Source organism: Rattus rattus, chromosome 2, assembly GCF_011064425.1.
Source record: "Rattus rattus isolate New Zealand chromosome 2, Rrattus_CSIRO_v1, whole genome shotgun sequence".
Lineage (NCBI taxonomy): Eukaryota > Metazoa > Chordata > Mammalia > Rodentia > Muridae > Rattus > Rattus rattus.
The window spans coordinates 147974649-147992481 of NC_046155.1; the positions used below are offsets into that span (position 1 = coordinate 147974649).

Sequence of the window (17833 nt, forward strand, 5' to 3'; positions counted from 1 at the left end):
CTCTTCCAGAGGTCCTGATCAATTCCCAGCAACCACATGGTTGCTCACAACCATCTGTAATGGGATCTGATGCCCTTTTCTAGTGTGTCTGAAGACAGCTACAGTGGACTCCTTCCTATACATAAAATAAATAAATCTTAAAAGAAAAAAGATAAAAAAGGACCTTTAAAAAATAAGCCATCTTGGGGAAACAAACAGAAAAAGCTTGGTCAGTCCTTTACTATTAACCAAGTTAAAGACATTGTATTGAACACACACACACACACACACACACACACACACACACACACACACACACACACACACACACTTACATGCACACACAGAGAGAAAGAGAAAGAGAGAGAATATGAAAAGATCAAGCATGAACAATAAACACAAAATGAAGCAGCAAAATTGTGGATTTGGAGAGGAAATGGCTATAGATGGAAAAGATAAATGAAAGAAAGAGAGGGGATGACAAAGGGAGGGAGGGAGAGCAGGAGAGTACTTAAGAATTCAGACTCACAGAAAGTCAGGAATGTTTTGCAATAATAATAGAACAGGGCATCAAGAAAGGAGCATTAAAAATGAGGAACAAATGCTTCTTCATTGCCACACTGAGCAATACCAAGGAAAAGAAAGAGAATAACTGCAGAGCAAAGAATGAAGAGCACAGAATCCTTCACTGCAGGAAGCTTCAGAGTAGGACAGGCTGCTGTCCTGAAAATGAGCCAGAGAGTGAGGCAGAGACAACAGAAGAAAGTGATCGCAAATGCAGTTAAATCAATCAGTACTTAATTAATCAAGTACTGAATATTTAAATAAAAGTGTGTGCATACCACATACCAAGTTCATGGGTACAAGTGCATTCACCTGTGTCTGTGTAGTTTGTCCCTCTTTATTTTGACTCTTCTTATAAAGACTTATTGACATTCACAGTGACTAAATGTAAACAGTATACAAGAGCCTACAATTAGCTTCTCATGAATACAATTGATAGGTGCTAATTATTAAAAAAAAAAAAAACAACTTTGCATCAAAACAGACCAAGACTTGGCAGTGACATCTCTAGAATTTACTTAAAGGAAAATAGGATTCTAATTTTACTTCTTTGGATCCACTTGTCAGACTGAAGGGATTAGCCAAGTCTCATTAGCCAGTCATAACAGAGTATTAAAAAGGAAGGAGAACAGAGAGAATGAAGAGTAAGAATGCACTTCTAACTTATTTAATGAACTCTTGAGATTAAATACATCGTATATCCAACTTACTTCCAGAGTTTTCCTGCATCAGAATGTGTGTTTATGGAACTCAATTAATATTACATATATCAGCCCAGACCCCTTATATAGCCACAAATAAAAGTGTCACAGGATTACATATTTTCAATTGTTAATTATCAATTCATTGATGATAATTTTTTTGAGAATAAAAATTAAAATCTAGATATTAACTTTTTATCTTTTATATGCTCAAGTTTTAAACCTACTTTTGAAATTCCAAATTGTATATGGACATATATCATAGAAGAAGGTGGGAGGCACAGCTCACAGAAAGCAGTAGAAGATATAGAATTGTTAAAAACAAGGGCTCTTTTCTTTAAGGGAAGGAAATGACTGACCCCTGTTCACCAGGAAGGCTGGAACAGATGCTATTTAGCAACCTGGTGATCTTTTGCTTTTCTTCACTTGAATGCCCCAAACTCTGAGCATTGTTTATGCTCTATTTGTGAGCTTTGTCTCTCTGTGAATAAAAGCCATCCATATGAAAGAGGCCCCATGTACTTTGTCTTCTTAATTGATAGAATCCATCTGTATACTTACTGAAAATCCTTCCTCCACCATCCCTTACCCTGAACACTATTTCTCTGTGAATAAGAACCCGTTCATATGGTCATAGATGGTTTGCTAAAGAGATAAGCTTTACAACAGAGTTTCTATGTAGCCATGTCTACAAGAAAAAAATTTTCTAAGTTTTTATTTTGTTTGAATGTGTAAGAAAACTAAACCACTTGGTCATATTTTATACCTTTTTTGAACATGCTGCTAAGAGAAACCCCAACATATCCCCCCCACATGCATGCACACACACATTTATATATGATATGTATATATACACATATATACATACTTTTACTCCTAATCTCTACACATATAAAAGCAAACACACATAAACACATATGTACCAAGCAAATATGAAAGAATAAAATGAAGCTTAGTGGAAAAGAAGAGAGAGAAGGAAAGGAGAAAGTCAGACCAAGTATTTCAGAAGAAAATAAAGGAAGTGAAAAAGCATAGGGTTCTGTTACTAGGTGGGATTCGAGACTACTGGAGGTGGAGCTTCAAGGGTCGTCAGCTTTGGCAGGGATAGCCGCAAGTCTATCACACATAGACTTAGATACAGGAAATCCCATTGGTCAACTCCCAGTTTCTGAATTCTCAGAGACTGAAATGATCTCTGTTCCTATGTATGGCTTTACTTTTCTAAACCGTATAATTTAATTGTTATGTACCTACATGGTTTTAAATTATTAATTATTTTAATTATCATTAATCCATCGATATTTGCAAGAGTATGACATGACTTTGCAGTAAGAACCGCATTCTGACTAAATTTGAGGAAACCTTATATCCTGTACTCTGTACAAAACTTCCTCTGGCATTTTCCATCTTAAGTGTGGTTTATGTTCAGTAGAGGATGCTGAAAAGTCTCACAGCAAAACCTGGAGATGACAGATATGCTAATCATACAGACTGAATCATTGGATGGATATCTCCTAGCATAGCATTTTTTACCGGTAAGAGCATACAATTATTATGTGTCAAATAAAAATTAAGAAAGCTAAGTGTGGTCCCACAAGCCTGTCCTTCTGGGATTGACAGCTAAGATATTCATGAGCTCCACCACAACCTGTGCTTCATGGTAAAACTCACGTCAAAATCAATGAAGTTATACATAGTAAAACTTTAAGAGTGATTGTACGTTATATTAGATATTTTAAATGTATTTTATTTTTCAATTTCCCTTTAGTTTCAAACCGCTTTAACTTTTACATAATGATTCATAACAGTTCTTTTATTTTATTTTGAAGGAGCAATGGGCCATCCCTACAAAAGAACATGTGCTCCATCCCTCTCTTCCTGGCTTGATCAAACTTACAGATCAACGTTTAATATGAAAAAATGATATGTGTGGAACCTCATAACCCCAATTTTCTGAACTCAATCTGACATTGACTCCCGTGTTTGGTTCATAGAAAGGATAATTCAACTAATAAATGGCCAGTTTGTCTAAAAGCACAACAAACTTGACTTTAAATATAAATTTTCAGGGTTATTTGACGTTACTTGGTGTTCAGTTACTGTGGGTCTCTCCACTTACAAGAAAATGAAGACAATACCATGAAGACCACAACCTGGAATAAATTCAAATGAGAGATAGAGTGTATTACAGATCTGTGTCACTCAGCTTGTATGTGGCCACTGTGCCTTAAATCAGCGCTGCTATGGTCACCCTCCTGGAATCCTGATTATAAGCATCTTTTTACAGAGGAACAGACAAGGGTTGTGGTGCTCAGAAACTTCCTGAGATCACCAGGTGTTTCCTTCCTCTCCTTGTGAGGTTATATAACCAGGAAACAGAGAACCTGGGACTCTTCCATAGTGCAGCTGCCCATTCCTTACCCATGGATTTCTGGAGCTGCTGTGCTCTTTTAGTCACACCCGTGTGGCCCTGGAAGTAAACCCAGCTACATCATCACTTTCACAACACTTGGAGGGAATGCTTTAGTGGATTCATCAGTGACCTTCCTATATGGAGTGAATGACATTTCTTTCCCTCTCCTTTACACAGTGTCATAGGAATAAACTGGTAAGAAACAGTCACAGGTTTAACAAAGGACACAAGATATATGACACTCTTAGAGAAACATCACTTATTTTAAAAAATATCCACATATGAAAATGTTGCTATGTTCTTTTGTGTGAACCAACATACATGTGCTTTGTTCTTTAGGGGGGATTTTTTAAATTTACATTTAAAATGTTATCCCCTTTCCTGCTTTCCTATTTATAAACCCCTTATTACATCTCCCCTCTGTTTCTGTGAAGATGTTCCCACACCTACCCACCCACCCCTTCCTGGCTCCCTGCCCTGACATTCCCCTACCCTGGGGTATTTAGCCTCAGCAGGAACAAAGGCTTCTCCTCCCTTTGATGCCCAATACATGCTTCATTTTTATGAGGAAGGAAGCAGTTCAGTATTTAAAAACCATCCTAAAAGAGAAAGTGAACAATGTGAAGAAACTGCTCTGCCCTACATTCTAATGTAAATTAATAGTAGTTTGTTTTTTTGCACTCTTTTAAAAAATTTTCTTTCTTTATTTTTATGCTCCAGATTTTATTCCCCTCATCCCATACCTCACCGCTCCCCCCTCCGTCCCCCCCCTGCACTCTCCTCTGTCTCCAGAAGGATGTCCCCATCCCACCCACACCACCAGAGCTCTAAACTTCCTGGGGCCTCCAGTCTCCTGTGGGTTAGGTGCATCTTCTCTGACTGAACCCAGGCCTGGAGTCCTCTGCCCTGTATGTGTTGGAGGTCTCATATCAGCTGGTGTATGCTGCCTGGTTGGTGATCCGGTGTCTGAGAGGTCTCAGGGATCCAGGTTAACTGAGACTGCTGGTCCTCCTACAGTGTTGCACTCCTCCTGAGCTTCCTCCAGAGTTTCCCTAATTCAAGGGGAGGGGTCAGCAGTTTCTGTTCATTCCTTGGATGCACATATCTGCATCTGACTCTTTGAAATGCTTGTTGGGTCTTTTGGAGGGCAGTCATGATAGGTCCCTTTTTCTGAGCACCCCATAGCCTTAGTAATGGTGTCAGGTCTTGGGACCATCCCTTGTGCAGGATCCCACTTTGGGCCTGTCGCTGGATTTTCTTTCCTCAGGCTCTTCTCCATTTCCATCCCTGCATTTCTTTCAGACAGGAAAACTTATGGGTCAGAGCTATGGTTGTGGGATAGCAATCCCATCCTTCCCTTGATGCCTTTCTGCTGGAGGTGGATTCAATAAATTCCCTCTCCCCACTGTATGACCTTTCATCTAGGATCCACCCCCCTTGAGTCCTGAGAGTCTCTCACTTCTCTGGTACACTCTAGAGGGTCCTCCTAACCTCCTTCCTCCTGAGGTTGCCTGTTTCAATTCTTTCTGTTGGCCTTCAGGGCTTTAGTCCTTTTCCTCCACCCAATACCAGATCATGTTCCCTTCTCCCCAGACCCCATCTGCTTTCCCTCTTATTTGCCTCCCTCTCCCCTTGTGGTTGCTTTTTTTTCTGCCTCCCAAGGGTAACTGAGGTGTCCTTACTTGGGCCCTTCAGCTTGTTGAACTTTTTGAGTTCTGTGGACTGTATCTTGGGTATTCTGTGTTGTGGATTGCTCTGGAGTTGTTTGTATTTTGATATTAATTCTGCTTCCCCAAGAAGGGCTGCCTTGTTAGGTACTCAGGACTCAGGTGACTTCATCAGAACCTTCTCTCCATTTTACCTTGTAAGCCAGTGATTGGGCAGTGGAAGGGAAAGTAAGAGTTGGAGATAAGAGTTGGAGAGAGAGAGAGAGAGAGAGAGAGAGAGAGAGAGAGAGAGAGAGAGAGGTGGAGAGGGAGGAGAGAAGAGAAGAGAAGGAGAGAGGAGGGGAGGAGAGGGGAGAAGAGAAGAGAAGAGAAGAGAAGAGAAGAGAAGAGAAGAGAAGAGAAGAGAAGAGAAGAAGAGAAGAGAAGAGAAGAGAAAGGGTCTACAGGAAAAGAGGAGGTGGAAGGCACATGTCCTGGAGGAATTGCAAGTTATAAGGGACCTCGTAGCTGAGGAATAGAGTAGTGTAGTCATAAATCTGTCCAATGTAGGTGTAAGCTTGTATTCATATTAATCTAGTTGTGTTTACTTTGTTCAGACTTACTTGATTTGGAGAGGAAACTGCACTAATTCTGTACTTTTTATTTGGGCTAATATCCACTTATTAGTGAGAACATACTGTGCATGTCCATGTAGGTCTGGGTTACCTCACTCAGGATGACATTTTCTAGTTCCAGCCATTTGCCTGCAACACTTAGGATGTCTTCCTTCTTAATAGAGGAGTAGTGTTCCATTGTGTAAATGAACCACTTTTTCTGTACCCATTCTTCTGTCATGGGACATCTGGGTTGTTTCCAGCTTCTGGATTGTTTTCTTCATTCTCTGCCATTCAATTGAGAACCACATGGGTAAGATGGAAGTGAATGGAATTTTTATTATCACCTCTGGAAGTGATGTCTAATAACATCCTCATGTCGACTCTATCTCATACAATATTTGTCTGTCTGAATAGTGTCTGCTGCAGCATCTGCCAGTTACAGAAGTCTTTATTCTAAAGCTGATTCATTCCAGTTTTCTCATTCATTCCCATGACAGCATGAGTCTCTTTAAGTTACTTTGGTCAGAATGGTATTTCTAATAGAATCAAGCCTCAGTTCCAAAGCACCCTACCTTCCCGTCTCTGTGAGGCAATCTATACATAGCCAGTGTCTCTGAAAGAGACTCTGTACCCAGGAGACATTCAGTGCTGTTGAGTCAGAAGATGAGCATTATGTGATAAGTGTTCCTTGCTTGCTATTACATTCCTTGCAGGTGCTCAAAAGTCATGTTCAAAAGTACATTAGTAAGTATGATGATAGGTAGTGCAGGAAGACTGTAATACCACGTGTGTCTCTTTCTTTGATCACTGATGCACATAAGTCATTACTCCTTAGGACAGATGGCTTGGCTGCTCTTCCTTTCACTCTTTATTCAATGAGTCCACTTGCTCATAGGCCATCTGAAGGCTGAGTGTCAGATCAGGGAGGAAGTTTAGATTTGGTTTCCACTAACCTTCGTGCTGTTATGCTTCTCTCTGGATAGCTGTGTTATTTGCATATGAATACAGCTGATGCCTTGGTTATGCAGAGTTTTATGTTCCTTTATAGAGAAGGACTGACCATTATCAGACAGCCACATCACGGTGAAAGGCATAAGCAAAATTCTCTCTGGAGGTTGCCCATAATTGAGTTTGTCTAATGATTCTCACATAATGAAGTCCTCATGATTCAGTGCTCTCATTTCTGAACTTCATTGTAGAAATGCACCTCTTAAACTAAGCAAGTGGTGTCCTTAACTGAAACACATTCCCTCCATGTCTGTGCTCAATTAACAGATACTTCAATGATGTACGCCTCTCCTTTACTCATTTAAGAAAACAAAATCGAAGTGCTTTACAAATGTGCTTAGAGACCATGTATTGACTTGATTTTAATCAAAGCTATGCAATTATGTAAGCTTAAATTCTTATGCTATCACATCATTTAAACAAACATTAAAGGTTTTGATAAATGTTCATATGTGGACAAGTATTTGTTCATATAACACTAATCAATATGAAAATTACTGACCACCTTCATGTCATAATACATCAAGCAGCATATCAATAACTGAATAAAAATAAGCAGAGTGCTTAATTTTAAAAGAAAGAATGGCAAAATGTCCTATTATATCACTGTTCAGTCAAATGTGGTTCAGAGTGCACAGAGAACCTAGAATATTCTGGCTAGGGAATAAAAACAGCAATACAAACCTGTTATAAAAACATTTAACAAATGTGATTATCTCATATGTTGCTTCTCATACACCACACACACACACACACACACACACACACACACACATGCATATACACACATACATACACACACAGACTCACCATAAAAAACCAATAGCATCAGCAAAATCACCTTAAAATCCTTACTGATTCCTTTTATTTTGCCATGACAGATCTAATCTTCACAAGCTGCTCTTTATTCTGAAAATTAAGAGACTATGATGCTCTAACATATTTACAATACCAATGGGGGAATATTCTGAAAATTTAAGTTATGAAGTCATAAGAATATTATTTATGTATCAGGTATATTGAAATTTCAGGATGTTTGTAAGCAAGACTTTATATTTTTACACCTAGAAAATATAGTTAAGTTACAAACACAATAATTAGAAGGAAGAATATAGTCAATCCTTTATAAATTATTGAGAAAATTTTGATTTAATAATTAGTAGGTTAAAGAAATAATAGCTGATAATGACAGAAACTAAATCAATTCAAGGTCTCCAGAGTTCTAATGATTGCAGATTTTTAAGGTTCTGTTTCATGGTAGTATTCAATTTTCCCTGTCAATAAGTCAGAGCAAATAAAAGCAAGGGAATTTTATCTATATTATATGTAGTGTTAAAATAAAAAGTATTAAATCAATTTACAAACCATAAATAAAATTTGATATCAACTTTCAGTGCCAAGAAAACAGCTAGTTTAATATCGTGGCCTGGGACTATAGCTCTGTTTATGATTCCCAGCTCCAAACACAGAGCAGCATCCTGTGTTCAGGAGACGCTAAAGGCATCTTCTCAATGATTGCATGCTGCCTGCAACACTAGTGAGGACTTAGACTTTGAATAGGAAACAGCACAGGTTCAGACCCCACAGTAGGACTTCATGGGCTGGAGCATCTGCCTCTCCTTCAGCTCATGCAGGCTCATAGGGCTTATCGGATCTGCCAGGTGGATGCTAAGGGAAGCACAGGAAATAGACTGCTCTGTAGGGAGGAAATGCATGTCTTTCTTTCCCTGGGTGCGGGTAAACTAATCTTCTCCGTTATGTCTGTAAATTGATTCCTATTCTCTTCAAATGTTTAATATAACCATGTGTCGGGCATGAGGCTCAGGAAGAAACTGACATTCTTCATTCTGTTTCTTCTTGAAAAAAATCATAATATATTGGATCAAAGTTTTAGATTCAAGTCAATGAAATGACCACCTCCTATTTTTCATTATAAATTCTTTTTAATAATGCTGTCAAATTTTTTGAAACTTAATTGACTGTGTCATATAATAAGCCATACCAGTAGAACAATTTTTTAAAAGAAAAAAGCTACATTTATTTTGAATATTATTTTTTTTAATAATTCACCATAAATTGTTGAGGGCTAGAGAGATGGCTCGGCAGTTAAGAGCTCTTGCTGCTCTTACAGAGGGCAGAGTTCTGAACCACATGCTGATTTGGTTACTCACAACTGTGATTCCAACTCCAGGAGAAAAAATGCTCTCTTCTGGCCTCTGTTTTCTCTGCCCATAGAGAGAATTGTGGGGGAATCATTAAGGTATTGAAAATACCAGCACTCCTTTTATCTACATATTGTTCATATTTTCACATATGTTCCAATAAAGCTTGCTAAATTTAAATTATGCTAGAATATTTTCACAGATTTTTTTTCTGTTCCAAATAGTGTAAAAATAACTTACTGATTTTGAAAGAAATTTTTTTCTGACACTTCTGGTTCCTTTTTACATAGAGGAATTAGAGAAAAGATTGAAAAAGCTGAAGGGGCTTGCAACCCCATAAGAACAACAATGCCAACCAATAAGAGCTCTCAGGGACTAAACCACTACCCAAAGACTACACATGGACAGACCCATGGCTCTGGCTGCATATGTAGCAGAGGATGTCCTTGTTGGGCACCAATGGGAGGAGAAGCCCTTGGTCCTTCAAGGCTGGACCCTCCATTACAGGGAAATGTCAGGAGGCAGGAATGGAGACGGTTGGGGAGGGGGAACACCCTTATAGAAGAAGGGGAGGAGGATGGGATATGGGGCTTATGGCTGGGAAACCGGGAAAGGGAATAACATTTGAAATGTAAATAAAAATATCCAATTAAAAATGTAGACACACTTTTGAATTCTCTAGATCTCTTAAGCTGAGAATATGGGGTCTACACATTGCATAGCAAAATGACCAACAATAGAACATGCTCAACTAATTCCATCCCTTCCAGCACAGCCGTGGGCTTCAGCAGAATAATAAAATTATTTTCACTATTCCTTCCCTGCATTGAAAGAGTGCTTTGACCATTACCCATTCCTGGCAGCTACTAGGACTGCTTAATTGAATGCCACTCAATTCATCTCACTGGGGTTGACTGTAGGACTGTGGAAAGATTTGAGTCCCAAATCACAGCTTAGATTGTCCAGGAACTTAGGAACAGGACAGCTCAACAGAGCTGAGTAGGTTTCCACTGACAAGAGTTCTAATGTGAATTTACTACATGCCAACTGGCAGCATTTTAAAGCTATTTTTCATTCTTTTAGTGCCAAATCCAGTATTTAGTTTTTTAATACTGATCATTCCAAATAATTTCCTGCAGGAATTTACAGATAGAAAACTGGATAAAAGAAATGGAGACAAACACATAGATCAGTTAATCTATAATCTGAAGCATAGCTTCCTTTCACCCTAGCCTGGTCTTTTGAGGGAAAGCTAGCAATGAGTTTAGAAGGGAAACCTGCACCACCATTATCCCAGCATATTTTATGGACGGGACAAAATGTAGGTCTAAGGATTTCTGGCTGGGTTTGGTGTCCCCATCTCATCACCGGAAGCCTTGCCTGGTTGCAGAAGATGGTTGGTTCAGGCTCCACATCCCCCATTACTAAGGGGCTTGCCTGGGCTCAGCCTTGTAGATTCCAGTCGTTTCCACTGCAGCAGAAATTGTAGAAGTGGCCGGCCAATCTAAATTATTAAGTGTGTCGAAAAAAACACAATTCGGCTCACATTGTGATTTAAATCAAACATTACCTTCCACTTGGTAGAGAGTTATGACTTTGTCACTAGCAACTGCAACAGGTTGTGCTTGGCTACCTGTCCTAAATTCACTATTAAACTGATCTACCAAATTGAAAAAAAGTCAATGAAATGAAATTCTACTATTGTCATAGATCAGTGCCTCACCTAATCATCACCAGAGAGGAAATGATAGGGGCAAAGAAAGAGTCCACAGCCAAACATTAGACTGGTCTTGGGGAACCCTGTGGAAAATGGACAGGAACGATTATAGGAGACGGGGGGGGGGAGGTAACTATAAGAACAGGCTCCTTAGCAATATCATGCAGTTTTTATCACGATTGCTCTGTAATACAGTTTCTGGGGTGATTCCCCAAGAAGTTCATTTTATTGTTGAGAATAGTTTTTTCTATCCTGGGTTTTCATTCTTCAAAATGAATTTGCAAATTTCACTTTCTAACTGCTATGATCAAAAATCCACAAATGGGACTTTGTAAAATTGCAAAGCTTCTGTAAATAAGGGACACCCTCATTAGGACAAAAGAGCAACCAACAGATTGGGAAAGGGTTTTTATCAATCCTTCATCTTAGAGTAGGCTCAATATATACAAAGAACTCAAGAAGTTAGACTAAGCAAATAACCCTATTAAAATGGGGTACAGAGCTAAACAAAGAATTTTCAATTGAGGAATACCAAATGGCTGAGAAGCACCTAAAGATATGTTCAACATCCTTAGTCATCAACAACCCTGAGATTCCACCTCACACTAATCAGAATGGCTGAGATAAAAAATTCAGGTGACAGCAGATGCTGGTGAGGATGTAAAGAACAATCATCCCTCTTCCATCATTGGTGGGATTACAAGCTGGTACAACCTTTCTGGAAATTATTCTGGAGGTTCCTCAGAAAGTTGCACATAGTACTATACCACTCCTGGGCATACACCCAAACAATGTTCCAACATATAGCAAAGACATATGCTTCACTATGTTCATAGCAGCCATATTTATAACAGCCAGAAGCTATAAAGAACCCAGATGTTCTTCAACAGAGGAATGAATATAGAAAATGCGATACATTTACCCATGGAGTACTACTCAGTTACTAAAAACAGTGACTTCGTGAAATTCATAGGCAAATAGATGGAACTAGAAAATATCATCCTGAGTGAGGTAACCCAATCATAAAATAATACGGATGGTATGTACTCACTGATGAACAGACATGACCCCAAAAGCTCAGAATACCCACAATAAAATTCACAGAGGTTATGAAGCTCTAGAAGAAGGGAGACAAAAATGTAGAAGCTTCAGGCCTTCTTAGAAGGGGGAAACAAAATAGTCACAGGAGCTAGAGGGTACAAGCGACTTGGAAGGAAGGGAGGAGGAGGAAGAGGAAAAAAAAGGTGGCAGGATCAGGTATGAGACGACACTGGAAAATATAGAGGGTGGGGAATTTGAACCAAGGTATGTAGCAATGGGAAATGGGGAATTTGTGCTTGCCTCCAGCAAGTCACAAATGGCAGGAAAGCAAGAGCCTCCCAGGACCCAACAAGGATGAGATTAGCTGATATGTCCAACAATGGGGAACGAGAACCTGTAGAAATCATATCCAGATCTTCCATTTGGAGGATGGGGCCACCCACCCTTCTCAAAATTTTAACCCAGAATTGATCCTGTCTTCAGGAAATACAGAGACAAAGAGTGGAACAGAGACTGAAGGAAAGGCCATCTAGAGACTACCTCACCTGGGGAGCCATCTCATATGCAGCCACCAAATCCAGTCACTGTTGCTGATTCCAAGAAGTGCTTGCTGACAGGAGCCTCATATGAATATCTCCTGAAAGGTTCTGCCAGAGCCTTACAAATACAGATGAGGATGCTTGCAACTAACCACTGGACTGAGCATAGGGATCCCCCATGGAGGAGTTAGAAAAAGAACTGAAGAAGCTGAAGGGATTTGAAACCAAATAGGAAGAACAACAATTATCAACCAACTAGACCTCCCAGAGATCCCACAGACTAAACCACTTACCAAAGAGTACACATGGAGGGACCCCTGTCTTCAGCCACATATGTAGCAGAGGATGGCAGTGTCTGGCATCAATAGTAGAAGCCTTTGGTCCTGTGAAGGCTCATTACCACTGTGTAGGTGAATGCCAGTTTGGTGAGGGGAGAGTGGGTGGGTGGGAGGGGGAGCATCCTCATAGAAGTGGAGGGAAGGGAATGGGAGAGGGGAGAACTGGGAAAGTGGATAACATTTGAAATGTAAATTCTTAAAATATCCCATAATAACAAAAAAGAAGAGCCTTCATAGAATCACCTAAGCAGGGCTCATAGAGGCTCACAGACACTGACGTGACAACCATGAAACCTGCATAGGTCTGAGTTGTGTCCCCTGCATATATGTTATGGTTATGTGATTTGATGTTCTTGTAGGACTCCTAATAGTGTAGAGTACCTGATTCTTTGGCCTGCTCTGAGGACCTTCATTCCCCTACTAGATCATCTCATCCAGCCTTGATATGATAGTTGAATTGGTGCCCAGTCTTGGTACATCTTGTTTGATTTATATCCCTGGGAAGTCTGCTCTTTTCTGAAGAGAAATAGAGAAATGGATCTGGGGGAAAGAAAAGTTGGGTGAAATGGGGGCTGGGAGGAGTGAAGGGGTGGGAAAGGAATGAAAAAAGAAAAAGAAAGGAAGGAAGGAAGAAAGAAGGAAAGAAAGAAAGAAAGGAAGAAGAAAGAAAGAAAGAAAAAGAAAGGAAGGAAGGAAGGAGGGAGGGAGGGAGGGAGGGAGGGAGGGAGGGAGGAAGGAAGGAAGGAAGGAAGGAAGAAAGAAAAACCCAGCTCTTTGAGCACTGGAACTTAGTGTGTCTGTCAGGTGACTCCTGGAGCACTGTGGTTGGGCTGTTTCTGCTGGCTGAGGAACTGTCTCCATATGCCTAGAACCCCTCTAGGAGTCCATCACCACCACCAGGTATGCCCATAACTTCTGTAGGCTGTGCCTGGATGAGATATGGATTGTCCAGAACCTGCCACCCTGCTTCCTTGCAGTGCCATACCATGTAGCAGGTGAATCAACTGTTTCTCAAAAACACAGTGCTATGCTCAATGGTAGAACAGTTCCAGCAGGCTCAGAAGGCAAGGACCTGGTAGATTACTGGACCCTGCCTTCCTGCTCTGGTACTTCAAGAGCTCAGCCACCCAGGTGGCCTGCAACCTTTCCCTGAATGAGGTCTCTGTGAAGACATGCCTGTATGCTTGGCATCTTTCTCCCAGGAACATTTGTGTCCTCACCTGGACAGTCCCACATTCCAGTACCTCCCCCTGCAGCCACCCATTCTGCTCCCAGCACAACCACCTTCTGGAGTTGTTTTGTCCTAAGCATGGTGAGGGCATCTGCCATATCTGTCTGGTAGAGCACAAGGCTTGGTCCCCTACACTACTAAGCAAGGCCAGCACTGAGCTAGAGAACAAACTGAGACCTTAAACTCATCATCTACATCCACATCAATGGGGCCACCAGAGCAATGGAGGACACGAGAGCCAAGTAGCAGAGTGTGCAGGACTCTATGAACAAGAAGATGGAGGAGCTGAGACAAGAATATATGGAAATGAAGGCTGTTTGTCTCAGCAGAGACCAGCTCCACATGCAAGATAAAGTAGGTGAAGGAAAGGAGAGTCTGTGGAAAGCGTAACACCATTCATCAGGTCCTTGTCAGGAAGAAGAATGAAATGCAGAATTTGAAGGCAGAGGTTGAGCTCGTCCTGGTCCAAGAGGAAGTTTGCATTTCTGGAGAAAGCTGCAATACAAGGAGTGTCAATAAAACCAGTATGCCTCCCTAAGATAGACCTGGATCATGGTTTGATAAAGGGGGTCTACCAAGGTGCATTGGACCTCAAGAGCAAGCTGAAACTCACTCTCAAGCAGCTACAGAAGAAGGCTGAGGAGCCCTTTGGCTCAGGTAACATGGAAGACCAAACAGAGTCCACACCCAAACCCATCCTGTATTAATTGGGTAAGAGCTGTGAGATCTGAAATACGGTATTTTTTAGGACTTTGATCTTTAAGCTCATCTTGCTGAGGGGCTGCAGGGACTGTGGTATTATCTGCATGTTCTATTTTAAATGGTCCCATATATTGCCTGATTGCAGCTAAAATTGGGAAAGAAACAAAGAAAGAAAGGAAGAAAGAAAGAAAGAAAGAAAGAAGGAAAGAAAGAAAGAAAGAGAAAAAACAAAGGAAGAAACAAAGAAAGAAAGAGAAAATCAGAGGAATGGAGATCAGAATTGATGTTTTTTTTTTTTTTTTCTTTTTTGGTGTCCATGCTATGGATGATGGAAGCTTCTTGTGTCCATGAGTCAGGACTATAAATATCATGTCCATGAATGGTATTATCTGAAGGACTTCCTCTCAAAACAAGAAGGCTTTTCTTTTGGCAATTTTTATCCCGTGAGATTTTTTTTACAAAGCACTTATTTCCCTAACTATTTTTTCTTAAGTGATGGCAAATTGCTCATGACAGAAAAGTGAAGAAAGTCCTTGTTCAATGGGAATGTTCCCTTGGCCTAAGTTGGGGATTCCATAGAGGTCCAAAATGCTAAACCTTCTCACAGATTTATAAACTAGCAGCTGTCCTAGTGACTTAACTGGATGATGCATCGCCAGGTTATTATTATTATTTTTTTTTGGTGTTGTTGCTTCAAGAAGTTAGAGAGAGGGCCTTTGACAATGACCTTTGTGGACTGTTGGGTTTTATACAAGGACTTAAGGGACTTTCAGCCCACACCAAGAGACTAGCTCTAGCAAGAAGGCATCAGTTGCCCTTTAGCCTGACTGAATTCATGCACTGGTGCCTACTGAAAACAAAGTAAGAAAAATACAGGTTGATTGCCTTTAGAGTTGGGGGTACTTACCCTTCCTGTGGAACCAGAGGTCTGGATGAATTTGTGTGGGTGTCAGCTACACTATGCACCAGCTACTTATTTACCATATCTTGGTGCCAGATGTTGCCTTCCATGGGGTTCAGTGAGTCTCTGGTCCAGTCAGAAACAGCCAACGTGTTACAGCGCTCAGAATTGAAGCCCGCAGGATTGGTCTGGTCAGTAATGGCCAGTGTTATAGTCTTAGAAGGGAAGCCCTTGCAGTGCAGGTAGCCAGGGTCCCAGGTCTCCCTTGCAACACGAATACAAGGGTCAAGAACAGCAGCTATGACAAACATTGGTGACAGAGCCACGAAACTGGTCTGTCAGGTGTATTTAAGGTCAAGGAATGAATGTTTTGGGAGAGAAAATTCTTCCTCCAAAAGTAAAACAGCTACACTCAAATGATTTTTGGTGAAATACCTTGTGCACTTTATTCCACGTGGATAGGGTGGGATCCAGGGGTAGATGCCTTTTATTGGCTCAATTTGAGATGCTAGTGATGCTCTGTTAGAATGGGGAAGGGCTTCAAATGTTTTTCCTACTTGACCGATTACCATGGTCTTCTCAGTAGGGTGTCTTGCTTATGTGTTCCAGAGTAGGCATTTGGAAGGGAGTTAGCCCCGCATCTACTTGTACTCAATTCTGAGTTTCATGGAGTTTGAGCTCACTCAGCGTTATCAGTTCTTTTATCTGGTGGCATGGTCCATTTGCCACCTACACACCCTGTGAAGAAGACCCCACAGAATAAGAGGAACAAGAAAACTCCCAGTCTTGCTGGCCCTATCCCATGCTCTCCTCCTCTAACAAGTTGACCATTTTGGGGGCTTCTGGACAGTCACTGGATTTAAAAAAAAACCTGTCCCTGATACCACACACAAAATCAACACCCCACAGCCAAACACTATAATAGTCAAGGGTGAGATACTAGAAAATTTCTTAACCAAGTCTAGAATGGAGCTTCTGGAATATTTGTTAAAGTCACCTTTGACTACAGTACTGCCCACAACAAAGTGGCTCTGATAGGCCACTGCTTCCATGGCTGATGTGTTTCAGTGCTATCAGTCACATCTCCAGGGGTTCACTGCTATAACAAAGGAATTTAATACTGGGAAGAGGAGCTGCAGAAGAAGAACTTCTACAGTGTAGGCATCTGCTACCTCAGCGTGGAAAGGCAGGTCCCTGAGAGCTGGCTGTGGCCACAGAGTTAGAGGGCTTTCTTAGCATTGACTGGGCTGGAAGTGGGGTTTGGAGAGCAGAACCCTGGCTGGATTAATGGGAGGCTGGTGGCTCTGCTCCTAATGCTTTCTTGCCTTGACAGCTCTTCTCAGCAGCAGTGCCCCCTGCCCTGGATTATAGATACTGGGCTGATGACTATAAATGTTTCCATTTGTCTTGTATGGCTACCACAGTTAAGTGGACAGCCACACTACATTCCCAAAGCCTACCATCATACAGATGGGCTGTGTGTGGTTGCTTGAGGGACCTTACTAATCACCTACTGGGGTGACTACATATGGTCTGAAGGGTCCTAAAACAGACCAGTGGAAGATGGCTGTATTCCTGTTTATCCGTAGCCACACATTGCAGGCCCAGTGATGAGTGAAATTTGCCACATTCCCTGAACCTTTCTGCTCTCTTCCTCAGTAGACCAAACTATTGGTTAGGAAGACTTTTAAGGCTAAGAAAAAATCAAGAAGGGTCCAGCCAGTGGCTGATTTTCCCCTGTGGTCTTTCTAACAGCGAAAATAGCCCAGGTCACTAAGGGCAGGGATGAATGACTGGGTTATCCCCACCTCCTTCTGTCCTAATGTCAAATACAGAAGATGTGAAGATTTGGCCCCTTGTGACAGAAGACCCACTCTCTTTTCTTAAGTGGGAGGCATTATGAAGAGGGGTCACCATAAGGAAGGTAGGCCCCTAGAACTTTCATATTGATGGATATTTGAGAACATAACACATCTCAGGTATTTATGGAATTTCAGGCTCTTAGCATTGGCATTCCTGGTACATGTATAATCTGTTTCCTTTCCCAGAGGAGTGTTCTCTTCCATGGGAACATCTCTATAGGGAACATGTCCCTGAAGACATGTAGGCTTTGAAAGTTTTTTTTTCCCCACACAGATTCTTCATAGGCTTTTCTGATTTTAAGATGTCCGAAAGCATCTTTACTGGTCTTCAGAAACAAAGCCTTGTTTGAAGCCAAGTCAGACTTGGGAACAGCTAAGTCCAGAGAAGTAGAATGTTAAGGATTAAATCAGA

The 17833-nt window shown here is 41.0% G+C and overlaps 1 pseudogene; it reads left to right on the forward strand.

Moving 5' to 3' along the window:
- Positions 1 to 16782, forward strand: part of LOC116893285 — a 136348-nt pseudogene extending 119566 nt beyond the window's left edge.
- The last annotated feature ends 1051 nt before the right edge of the window (positions 16783 to 17833 follow it).